The sequence below is a fragment of the Psammomys obesus genome, unplaced genomic scaffold (genome assembly GCF_907164565.1).
Source record: "Psammomys obesus unplaced genomic scaffold, mPsaObe1.curated_primary_1811, whole genome shotgun sequence".
Taxonomy (NCBI): Eukaryota; Metazoa; Chordata; class Mammalia; order Rodentia; family Muridae; genus Psammomys; species Psammomys obesus.
This window is the reverse complement of record NW_026596356.1, coordinates 458,051-468,090: the sequence shown is the minus strand read 5'-3', so window position 1 is coordinate 468,090 and position 10,040 is coordinate 458,051. Positions and strand designations below refer to the sequence as shown.

Sequence of the window (10,040 nt, the reverse complement as noted above, 5' to 3'; positions counted from 1 at the left end):
TCTTCTTCTTCTTCTTCTTCTTCTTCTTCTTCTTCTTCTTCTTCTTCTTCTTCTTCTTCTTCTTCTTCTTCTTCCTCCTCCTCCTCCTCCTCCTCCTCCTCCTCCTTCAGGTTGGCCTCATTGTCAGGAAGCCACCACCTCCTTGGTGGCAAGATGCCTGCCAAGCTTACACTGTACATAATAGTTCCAGGAAAATTCCTGGACCTGATTTCTATGTTTGTTTTTAGTCATGCACCCATTTCTGAACTGGGTTTGGAGTCTTCCATAAAGTGGGTTGTAGGACTAAGACCCCATGAAAATAAAGAGTAGGAAGGGCAGATCTGAGACACACTTTACCAGATACGGTCTCATAGCTAAGTGAAGGAGTGGTGGAAAATGTGCCACTGGTAAACCCTGTATATACTCAGGAATGGGATTTCCGGGTTGGATGCATTTCTATTTTTAGTTTAGTGTTTTATGTTTGTTTGTATGAATGTATCTATGCATGTATGCATGTATATGGGGTCAGATAGATGGGTCAGCTGTTAAGAGAACCTGAGTTCAGAACCCAGAACTCATGACAGGGAGTCACAGCTACCTGTAACTCTAGCTCCAGGGCATGCAAAGCTCCCTCTGGCCTTAGTCATCCCCCAAGATACATAAATAAAACTTTTTTTAAAAATGTGAACTTGGTATATACCGTGTGTGTCTTTCTGCTTCTGGGACAGCTCACTCAGGATGATCCTTTCTAGGTCCCACCATTTACCTACAAATTTCATGATTTCCTTATTTTTCATTGCTGAGTAATACTCCATTGTGTAGATGTACCACAATTTCTGCATCCATTCTTCAGTTGAGGGGCATCTGGGCTGTTTCCAGCTTCTGGCTATTACAAATAAAGCTGCTACAAACATGGTTGAGCAAATGTCCTTTTTGTGTACTTGAGCCTCTTTTGGATATATGCCTAGGAGTGGCATGGCTGGATCTTGAGGAAGCACTATTCCTAGTTGTCTGAGAAAGCGCCAGATTGCTTTCCAGAGTGGTTGTACAAGTTTACATTCCCACCAGCAGTGGAGGAGGGTTCCCCTTTCTCCACACCTCTCCAGCATGTGTTGTCACTTGAGTTTTTCATCTTGGCCATTCTGATGGGTGTAAGGTGAAATCTCAGGGTTGTTTTGATTTGCATTTCCCTGATGGCTAATGACGTTGAACATTTCTTTATATATACTATGTTATGTCACTCATATAGACATAACATAGTATACACCTACTAAAAACTGTACATCTAAAGAAACTAAGCAAGAGAGAGGACCCTGACTAAAATGCTTAATCCCCATCCTGAAATGCAAAGAGGCTGGACATCAGAAGATGAAGAAAACAGGAAACAACCTAGGAGCCTGCTACAGAGGGCCTCTGAAAGCCTCTGCCCTGCAGACAATCAAAGCAGACGCTGATTGTTGGGCAGAGTGCATGGAATCTTATGTAAGAAGTGGGAAATAGTAAGAGCTGGAGAGGATGGGAACCACACAAGGAGAGCAACAGAACCAGAAAACTTGAACACAGGGAACTTCCCAGAGACTCATACTCCAACCAAGGACTATTCATGGAGATAACCTAGAACCCCTGCACAGATGTAGCCCATGATAGTTTAGTGTCCAAGTGGGTTACATAGTAATGGGAAGAGGGACTGCCTCTGACATAATCTGATTGGCCTGCTCTTTGATCACCTCCCCCTGAGGGGGGAGCAGCCTTACCAGGCCACAGAAGATGACAATGCAGCCACTCCTGAGGTGATCTGATAGACTAAGATCAGAAGGAAGGAGAAGAGGACCTCCCCTATCAGTGGACTTGGGGAGGGGCATGCATGAGGAAGGGGGGAGGAGGGAGGGGCTTATGGGGGAATACAAAATGAATAAAGTGTAATTAATAGTAAAAAAAAATAAAAAAAAATTTTAAAAAATGTGAGCTTGGTATGGTAGTGCATAACTTTAATCTCTGCATTCGGGAGGCAGAGGCATTTGGATCTCTAAGTTCAAGGCCAGCCTGGTCTACAGAACCAGTTCCAGGAAAGCCATCACTACAGAGAAAAACCCTGTCCCCCCAAAAACAAACAAACAAGAAACTGTGTGTGTGTGTGTGTGTGTGTGTGTGTGAGAGAGAGAGAGAGAGAGAGAGAGAGAGAGAGAGAGAGAGAGAGAATGCCACATATGTATGGTTTTGCACAGAGGTAGGATCCCTTGGAGCTAGAGTTGCAAGTGCTTGTGAGCTGCCCAATAAGGGTTCTGGGAACTGAACTCAAGTCTTTTGCAAATGCAGCAAGTGCTCTTAACTACTAAACCATCACTCTAGCCACCTCTCCCTAGTTTTTAAATTTATAAATTTACAAAAAATGGGTGGGAGAGGGGTGGAGATCAGGTGCAGGGAGAGCAGAGTGGAGTGGGGTTGGGGGAGGACTGAGAGAGAATGGAAATCATTGTGGTTCCCAGGAGTCTACACTGGTGACTCTAGCTGAGACTCCTAGTAATGGGGAATATGGAGTCTGACATGGCCACACCCTGTAGCCAGGTGGGACTTCCAGTGGAGGGAGGGGGACACCAACCCATCTATAAGACTTTCCAACCCAAAATTAGACATGTCTACAAGAAATGTAGAGATGAAGGTGGAGCAGAGGCTGACGGAATGGCAAACCAATGACTGGCCCAACTTAAGAGCCACCACATGGGAGAGAGCCATCCCCTGACACTATTAACAATACTCTGCTGTGCTTGCAGACAGGAGTCTAGTATAACTGTCTTCTAAGAGGCTTCATCCAGCAGCTGATAGAAACAGATGCAGAGACCCACAGCAAACAATAGGCTGAAGTTGGGGTGTCTTGTGGAAGAGTGGGATGATAGATTGAGGGAGCTGTAGGGGTCAAGGACATCACAAGAAGACCTACAGAATAAACTAACCTGGGCATGTGGGGGCTCACAGAGACTGAACCACCAACCAAAGAGTATGTATGGGCTGGACATAGGACCCCCTACACGTATGTAGCAGATGTGTAGCTTGGACATTATGTGGGTCCACTAACAAAATGAGAAGAGAACTGTCTCTGACCCTGTTGCCCGCCTCTGGATCCCTTTCCCCTAGTTGGGCTGCCTTGTCTGGCCTCAGTGGGAGAGGATGTTCTTAGTTCTGCTGTGACTTGATGTGCCAGGGTGGGGTGGTACCCCTGGGGTTTTCCCCTTCTCTGGAGAGAAGGGGAAGGGAGAATGGCAGAGGGACTGTGAGGGTTGGACTGGGAAGAGGTGGGTGGCTGTGATCAGGCTATAAAATGATAAAGTAATGAAAAAATTTTGAAACAGGGTCTGGATATTTAGCCCAGATTGTTCTCAGACTTAAGAGCCTCCTGCTTCTGTCTCCCCAAAGTTTTGTTTGTAGTTTCTTGAGAAATCTCCATGCCACAAAACTAGAATCTTTAAAATTTTAAGAAGATTTATTATTATTATTATTATTATTATTATTATTATTATTATTATTATTATTATTTTATATAGTGTGTTTTGGATCTATGTCTGTGTACCACATGAATGCAGTGCCCACAGAGACCAGAAGAGGGCATCAGATCTCCTGGAACAGGAGTTGGTTGTGAGCCATTATGTGGGTGCTGGGGGTTTTCTTAATGCTCTTAATAGCTGAGCATCTCTCCAGTCCCCTAAAGCAGACTCTTTTTTTTTTTTTTTTGTTGTTGTTGTTTTGTTTTGTTTTGTTTTGTTTTGTTTTGAGACAGGGTCTCTCTCTGTCCCCCTGGCTGTCCTGGAACTCACTATGTAGGTCAGACTGGCCTTGAACTTACAGAAATCTGCCTGCCTCTTCCTTCAGAATGCTAGGATTAAAGGCATGCCCCAAATCAAACTCTAGCCTCAAATCATTTTCCAGTTTCTACCTCCTGTTTCTTTCAAGCTTCTACATGGAGGTCCTTCATTTACTTAGCTACTTCCTGCTTGTTCAGTTCGTCAGTGTGGGCACCTCAATTTTCTGCTGATGTGGACCAGATTATGGAGGTTCATGACCTTCCCCATGCTGAATTCAAAGAATGCTGTTTTTGCTGTGACCTTATTGGAAATCTTTGCAGCAGTTGCTGCTGTTGGCAATTTAATAGTCCTTGAACTCTTTCCCTTACATCTTATCCACCATGTTACTTTCTCTCAACTCCTCTCTCATTCTCAAGTTTCTTCTTGGCTTCCTTTCTGTCCTGCCCTTTCCTCTGTTGGTTTCCTAAGCTCTGGCATTTCTTGAGTTCAGGTCTCAGGCCTTTGTCTTTTTATCTTAGTACTGTTGTGAGTTAGGATATTTCTTGTTGTTGTTCTTGTTGTTTTGTTTGTTTGTTTTTGCTTTCCAAGACAGGGTTTTTCTGTCCCGGAACTTGCTCCATAGACTAGGCTGGCCTCGTACTCACAGATATCCTCCTGCCTCTGCCTTCCAAGTACTGGGATTATAAGCATGAACCACCACTGCCCAGGTAGGATATTTCTATTGAGGTGTCTTAAAGAAGTTCTTGCCAGGCCTGGGATCTAATTTCTGAATTATACCTCATGTACTACACAAGAATATTTTATTATATAGATTTTTCTAAAGAAAGCCACCACCTAGAAGTTCTGGTGTTTAATACTTCAAATACAGAAAAAAAAATTATGCTTAAAAAAAGTATAACATTAAAACAATATTTCAGTGGGCAGTGGTGGCACATGCCTTTAATCTCATGCTTGGGAGGCAGAGGCGGATCTCTGTGAGTTCAAGGCCAGAGTGGTCCTACAGACCAAGTGCCAGGGCAGTTACACAGAGAAACTCTGCCTGTGGTGGGGGATCAAGATGTGAGCTCTCAGCTCCTGTTCCAGCATCATGCCTGCCTGCTGCCATGCTCCCTGCCATGACAGTCAGGGGCTTCTGTCAATTCCCACTGAAACTGTCAGCCCCAAACAAACCTTTCCTTCCACAAGCTGCTTTGGTCATGGTGTTTTATCATAACGTCAGAAAAGTAACCAATGCAGGTGGTGGTGGCTCACACCTTTAAGCCCAGCACTCAGGAGGCAGAGGCAGGTGGATCTCTGTGAGTTCAAGGCCACCCTGGTTTACAGTGAATTCCAGGGCAGCCAGAGCTACATAGAGAAACTCTTTCTTGAAAAGAAATGTAGACTCCTCATTCTCATTAGATTGTTTATGTCTCTGTGATTATCTGAAAATATTTCCCTGAATACCTCAGCTTCCTGTTCAATTAGACTTGGAGAGAAAAATAATTTGGGTGTGCTGTTTTTGATGAGTAGTGCTTCTGATTTTTCTCATTGGTCAGGGTGAAAAATCTAGAAGTCATTTCCCCTATTTCCCCAATTCAATGCCCAACTAATTAAGTAATTACTAAATTCTGTACATTTTACCTCCTGAATTCATTGAACCTATGCAATTTTCTCCATTCCTAATCCCACTGGAATGCTCCTTAGTCATCATCTCCCACCTATGTCACCTTAATGCCTCTTACTGGTCTGCATTCTTCCAGCTTTGACCTATTATTCTCCCCCAACATCCAGATGATCACACCCGCCTTCTCTTAATCTACACTCTGATGACTTTCTCCTGCCCTTAAAGTAAAGTTCAGAATGGACCATACAAGACCCAACTTGATCTGACACTATTCTATCTTTTAGAACATTCTTCTACACCATCACACTTGCCTTAGTCTGCTTTTTGGGGTTGTAACTAAATGCCACAGACTGTGTATTTACTGATATTCCTGGAGTCTGGGATGTCTAAGATCAAGGTGAATACTTGCTGAGGTTCAGCCCACTGTTAGGACTTTACAGGGTTCCACGATGGCCCAGGGCACCACATGGTAAGGGGAGGGGAGTGCATAAAAGAGATACAGCCAAACTGGCTTTTATACCAGACCTGTTCTCCATACAACCCTTTAATCTATTAATCCACAAATGGACAAACTCATCCATGAAAGCAGAACCCTCATGACTTCTGGGGTCAGATTAAGGCAGGGTCTTACTATACAATAACTCAGACTGGCCTTGAACTTATAGTCCTCTTGACTCAACATGAGTGTGTGTGGAGATCTTTAAACTATAGCAGTAGCCATACTCTTCTGGTACTCCTGTTGCTTACAGTAATTTTCTTCTGTCTGACCTCTACTTCCTTCATCCTGTTCTCTCACTTAAATTTTACTTCCTGTGCGAGCTTTCCAAATCTCCAGGCCAGACTGACTCTATCCACACAGCGCTCTGTGCATTTTCTTAAGACACCATGCTTCTAATTACTTGCTCAGTCTCTTCCCTCTGTTAACTTGTAAGCTGTATGACAACAGGAACTCCATCTTGTTTCTTTGGGCATTAGCACCAAGGACAGTGCCTCAAACACTACAATTATTTGTTGCAAATGAATGGATGGATGAATGAAGATACCTTTATCCTTTTAGGTAACCCTTGCTCATTTCCTGAGGACTCAGGTCACGTTCACATCTTCCAGGTGGGATACAGCTAAACCTGATTCATTTTGGGGTCCTTACATTATGTCCTGGTTGGGACCCAATACGGTCTGTATAGAATAGGAGCTTGTCAGATTACAATGGACCCTTAACCACAAGCCAGTAATTGTACAAGATGAATGAGAGACATAGGAAGTTTTGTTATACTGTTCTGTTTTCACACATATGTGAAAATGTCCACAACAGAAAGTTAAAGCATTTACATTCACCTCAGGATAAATGAAAGTGTATTCAATGACAACCTGCAGTAATAGCTTTGAACAAGCAAGGGAATGATAAAGTGAACTTGCATCCAGATTGTCTCTGTGTGTGTGTGTGTGAGAGAGAGAGAGAGAGAGAGAGAGACAGAGACAGACAGACACACACACACACACACGAGAGAGAGAGAGAGAGAACTTTTCCACTTCAGGGAAATTTCTTAGAGGATGAACACAAGATGAAATAATGAATTTAGATTTGGGCACTGTCAGGCTTAGATGCAGCTCTAGTCAGTTGGTCAGAGCCCACAGATTAAAGTCTAGAGGACCACGCTTTTAGGGGTTCTGCTCCTCTCATTCTCGATGGGCTCTAGGTCAGCGATCTGACCGCTAAGACTTGCCTCACTGCCACACAGGTCTGCAGCGAACAAGAACATAGCAAGTACCTCAGCAGCTCTTCCGTACATTTTCCACTCATAGGATCCCCTTGGTGCTTTCCTCGAGCTAATTTCTACCCGGGAGCGCGCACGGGGTGGGGTGGGGGCTGTGTCACCGCTCTCTAGTCAGAGGCACTGGTAGAGTGTTAAGAAATACCTCAGTTCTGGTTTAGTTTAACCACCAACTCTGTTACTGCGGGCAGGTCCCGTTATCCTTCAGAATGTCAGCACCTGCCGCTCAAACCCGAGAATAACAACTGTGGGCATTGCACAGTGCTGATCTGAGGATGAAGGCAAGCGAACGGTTGAACACAGAGCCTGGTACGGAGTAAGCGGTCAATAAGTACGCGCTATTGGTATCCCCAGGACGTCAGGGAGTCCGGCCACGAGAGCCAGGGAGCAGCGGGCAGCCAGCCTCCTGAGGCGCGATCGCGGTCTCAGCAACCCCCACCCCCGCCCGCCCCAGCGGACCGGGCCCGGAGCTCCGGGCGCGGCTGCCGTCGTCGGTGCAGGACTGGGGCCCGGCGGAGGTGAGTCGGAGGCGTGGAAGGGAGAGCTGGGCAGGGGTCTCGGGAGCTGGGCGCGGCCGAGCGGGATAGGCCTGAGGCCTGCGCTCCGGGCCCCGCGGAGGGCCAGGGTCTGCAGGGTGCGGCCGGGGCGGCTCGCAGCGGCTCGCGCGCCCCGCCCGGGCCAAGATGGCGCCCCTCCCCCTCCCGTGCGCGACTCCGCCGCTCGGGGCGCGGCCCCGCGTCCTGCGCGCTCCTGGGCGGGGGATGTTGTGATGGAGAAGCTGCGGCGTTGCCGGAGCCCTGCAGCCTGAGCCGCCTTCGCCACCTGGGCCTGGGGCCTCGCCGCTCAGGTAGGAGCTGCCCCTGCCAGGGCCCAGCCTCGGCCGCCGGTGGCCCTTGCGGCACCTTCCTCGCAGGAGTCCTGGTCCCCGGGCCAGGCCTGACCACCCCCACCCCCTTCTGATGCCAGCGCCGCCTTCCTCCCGCGGGCCTGCAGAGCCACCCTCCGCAGGGTTCACTTTGGTCCTCAAACCGACCGCTCCCCAGCTTTGCTTCTTGGCCCTCCCAGATGCCTTGGGTGTGTGTGGGGGGGGGGGGGGCAGAGGGAGCAGCAAAGCGAGGGGCGATGGAAGAGTGGGGGAGGGGAGGCTAATGTTGGGAAGGGGACTTGAGCAGGGTTGGAGCCAGGCCGCGCGATTCCAGCCTAGAGTCCCAGGCCTGGGATCTGTCAAGCTGCATTTTGCTGTCCTCAGCGACCGAGGGGTGTGCCCAGGGGTCGGCGAGGTTCCCATATCTGCCCGACAGGGAGGCCTAGGAGCGTCTAGAGTGCTCCATAGGAGCAGTTTTCCTTCTCCAGTTCAGAGGTTATTTCCAGCCTCTTGTGAGTCCTGTTTGTCTGTTGCATAGTGGTCCCTAACTTCCCATTCATTTAAAAAACTCCACTCCATTCTGACTTACATCCACGGGAGCTTCCAGGCAAGGTCACCGGGGCCCTCTCTGTGACCCCAGTGGACACTTTGCTGTGAGCCTGCTACCTTCGAGGAGTGTCCAGCGGGTGTGTGTCAGTTCAGTCTCCTTGAAGCGTTTTCCTGGTTTCTCTCCTAGGCACTGTCTGCTGCTTCTCAGATTCTAACTCTCGTCTCCGCATAGTCGTGCTGTGTTCTGGCCTGGGTTGCATTCTTTCACTTTGTCCTTTCTCCCTGACCACTTCCTCTATGTCCAGCTCTTTAAATTTCATACAGACGTTGTCGAGTTCCAAATTTATTTGTCTCACCCAGACCACTCTGCTGAAATGCAAACTCATATATACCAGCTGTCTTTTGAACAGTACTACAGGAATTCCAAACCTGCAGATTCCAAGGTGAATTATTTAATGTCTCTTGCCCCCCTTGTATCTTACTTCCATATCTGTTGTTCCTTCACCCTCCCAAAACGACAACTATCCATTCAGTTCAGGTTATGTTCACACTGGAATTCTGGGCCACATTCTCCCGTACCACCCCCCATCTAATTTCACCACGTTCTGCCATGCCCACTACTTCAGTCTTTCTCAGGTCTATTAATTTCACTTCTTATTGCTGTCAAACTTAATCTACACCCCCCCACACACTCTAATAGCACCCCCTTGCCTACCTCATCTTGGCTATTATCAGCACAGCACGCATAATGGTAATTTTAAAAGCACATCCCATCATTTATTCATTTGACAAATAGGATTTGAGCACCTAATATTTACAAGGCACTACGTTAGGTACTAAAGACGTAATCACAAACAAAATATACTGGGTTCTTGCCTACAGAGATATGATGTCTCTGCAGGAAGTCAAGTTAGAATGGCACTGTAGAGGTAATAAACATCACGAAGGGAGATGCATGGTGCTTTGGGAGACCCGAAGAATGGAACATAGACGGTTGTGCGGATAAGAGGGAAGGGGTCAAGGGAAGACTCCTCTGGGGAATGGGTAGATTGAACTAGTGTGTAAAGGGACAATCGGAATGACAAGGCTCAGGAAACCTGAGGTTGAGGGTCTAGGCAGAAGGGAAATCGTGTGGAACAAAGACCGTGATGCCTTCCAGGAATCAAAGAAGCCAGCTTAGGCTGGGGAAGTCAATGACAGGAGTTGGGGCCAGATGGGAGGAAGGCCATGGCCAGGCTAACAGAACAATTGAGGATACTTCCAAGGGCTTTGACTATGAGGTCATTGACTTTGGTGAGATCATGGGTGATAGTGGAGGTACAGAATGGATACATCCAGAATTTTTTTTTTTTTTTAACATGAGCTTTGTTTTGGAATGATTTAGTGCAAGCAGCAAGGGCGATGCATGTGTCTAGGATCGTACAGCACTGAACAACAGAATGGGTGGTCATTTCATCCCAGGGACCCACATCCTG

The 10,040-nt window shown here is 47.2% G+C and overlaps 1 protein-coding gene across 2 annotated transcripts in view; it reads left to right on the top strand.

Moving 5' to 3' along the window:
- The first annotated feature begins 7,238 nt into the window (after positions 1 to 7,238).
- Apbb1 (amyloid beta precursor protein binding family B member 1) overlaps positions 7,239 to 10,040 on the top strand; it is a 24,295-nt gene continuing 21,493 nt past the window's right edge. Inside the window, exon 1 of one of the 2 annotated variants that reach the window (XM_055597372.1) lies at positions 7,239 to 7,669. The gene's annotated coding sequence lies outside the window, so the exon portion shown is untranslated. Of the gene's footprint in view, positions 7,670 to 7,887; positions 7,999 to 10,040 lie in introns of those variants that run through there. The other variant, XM_055597371.1, reaches the window with a different exon arrangement.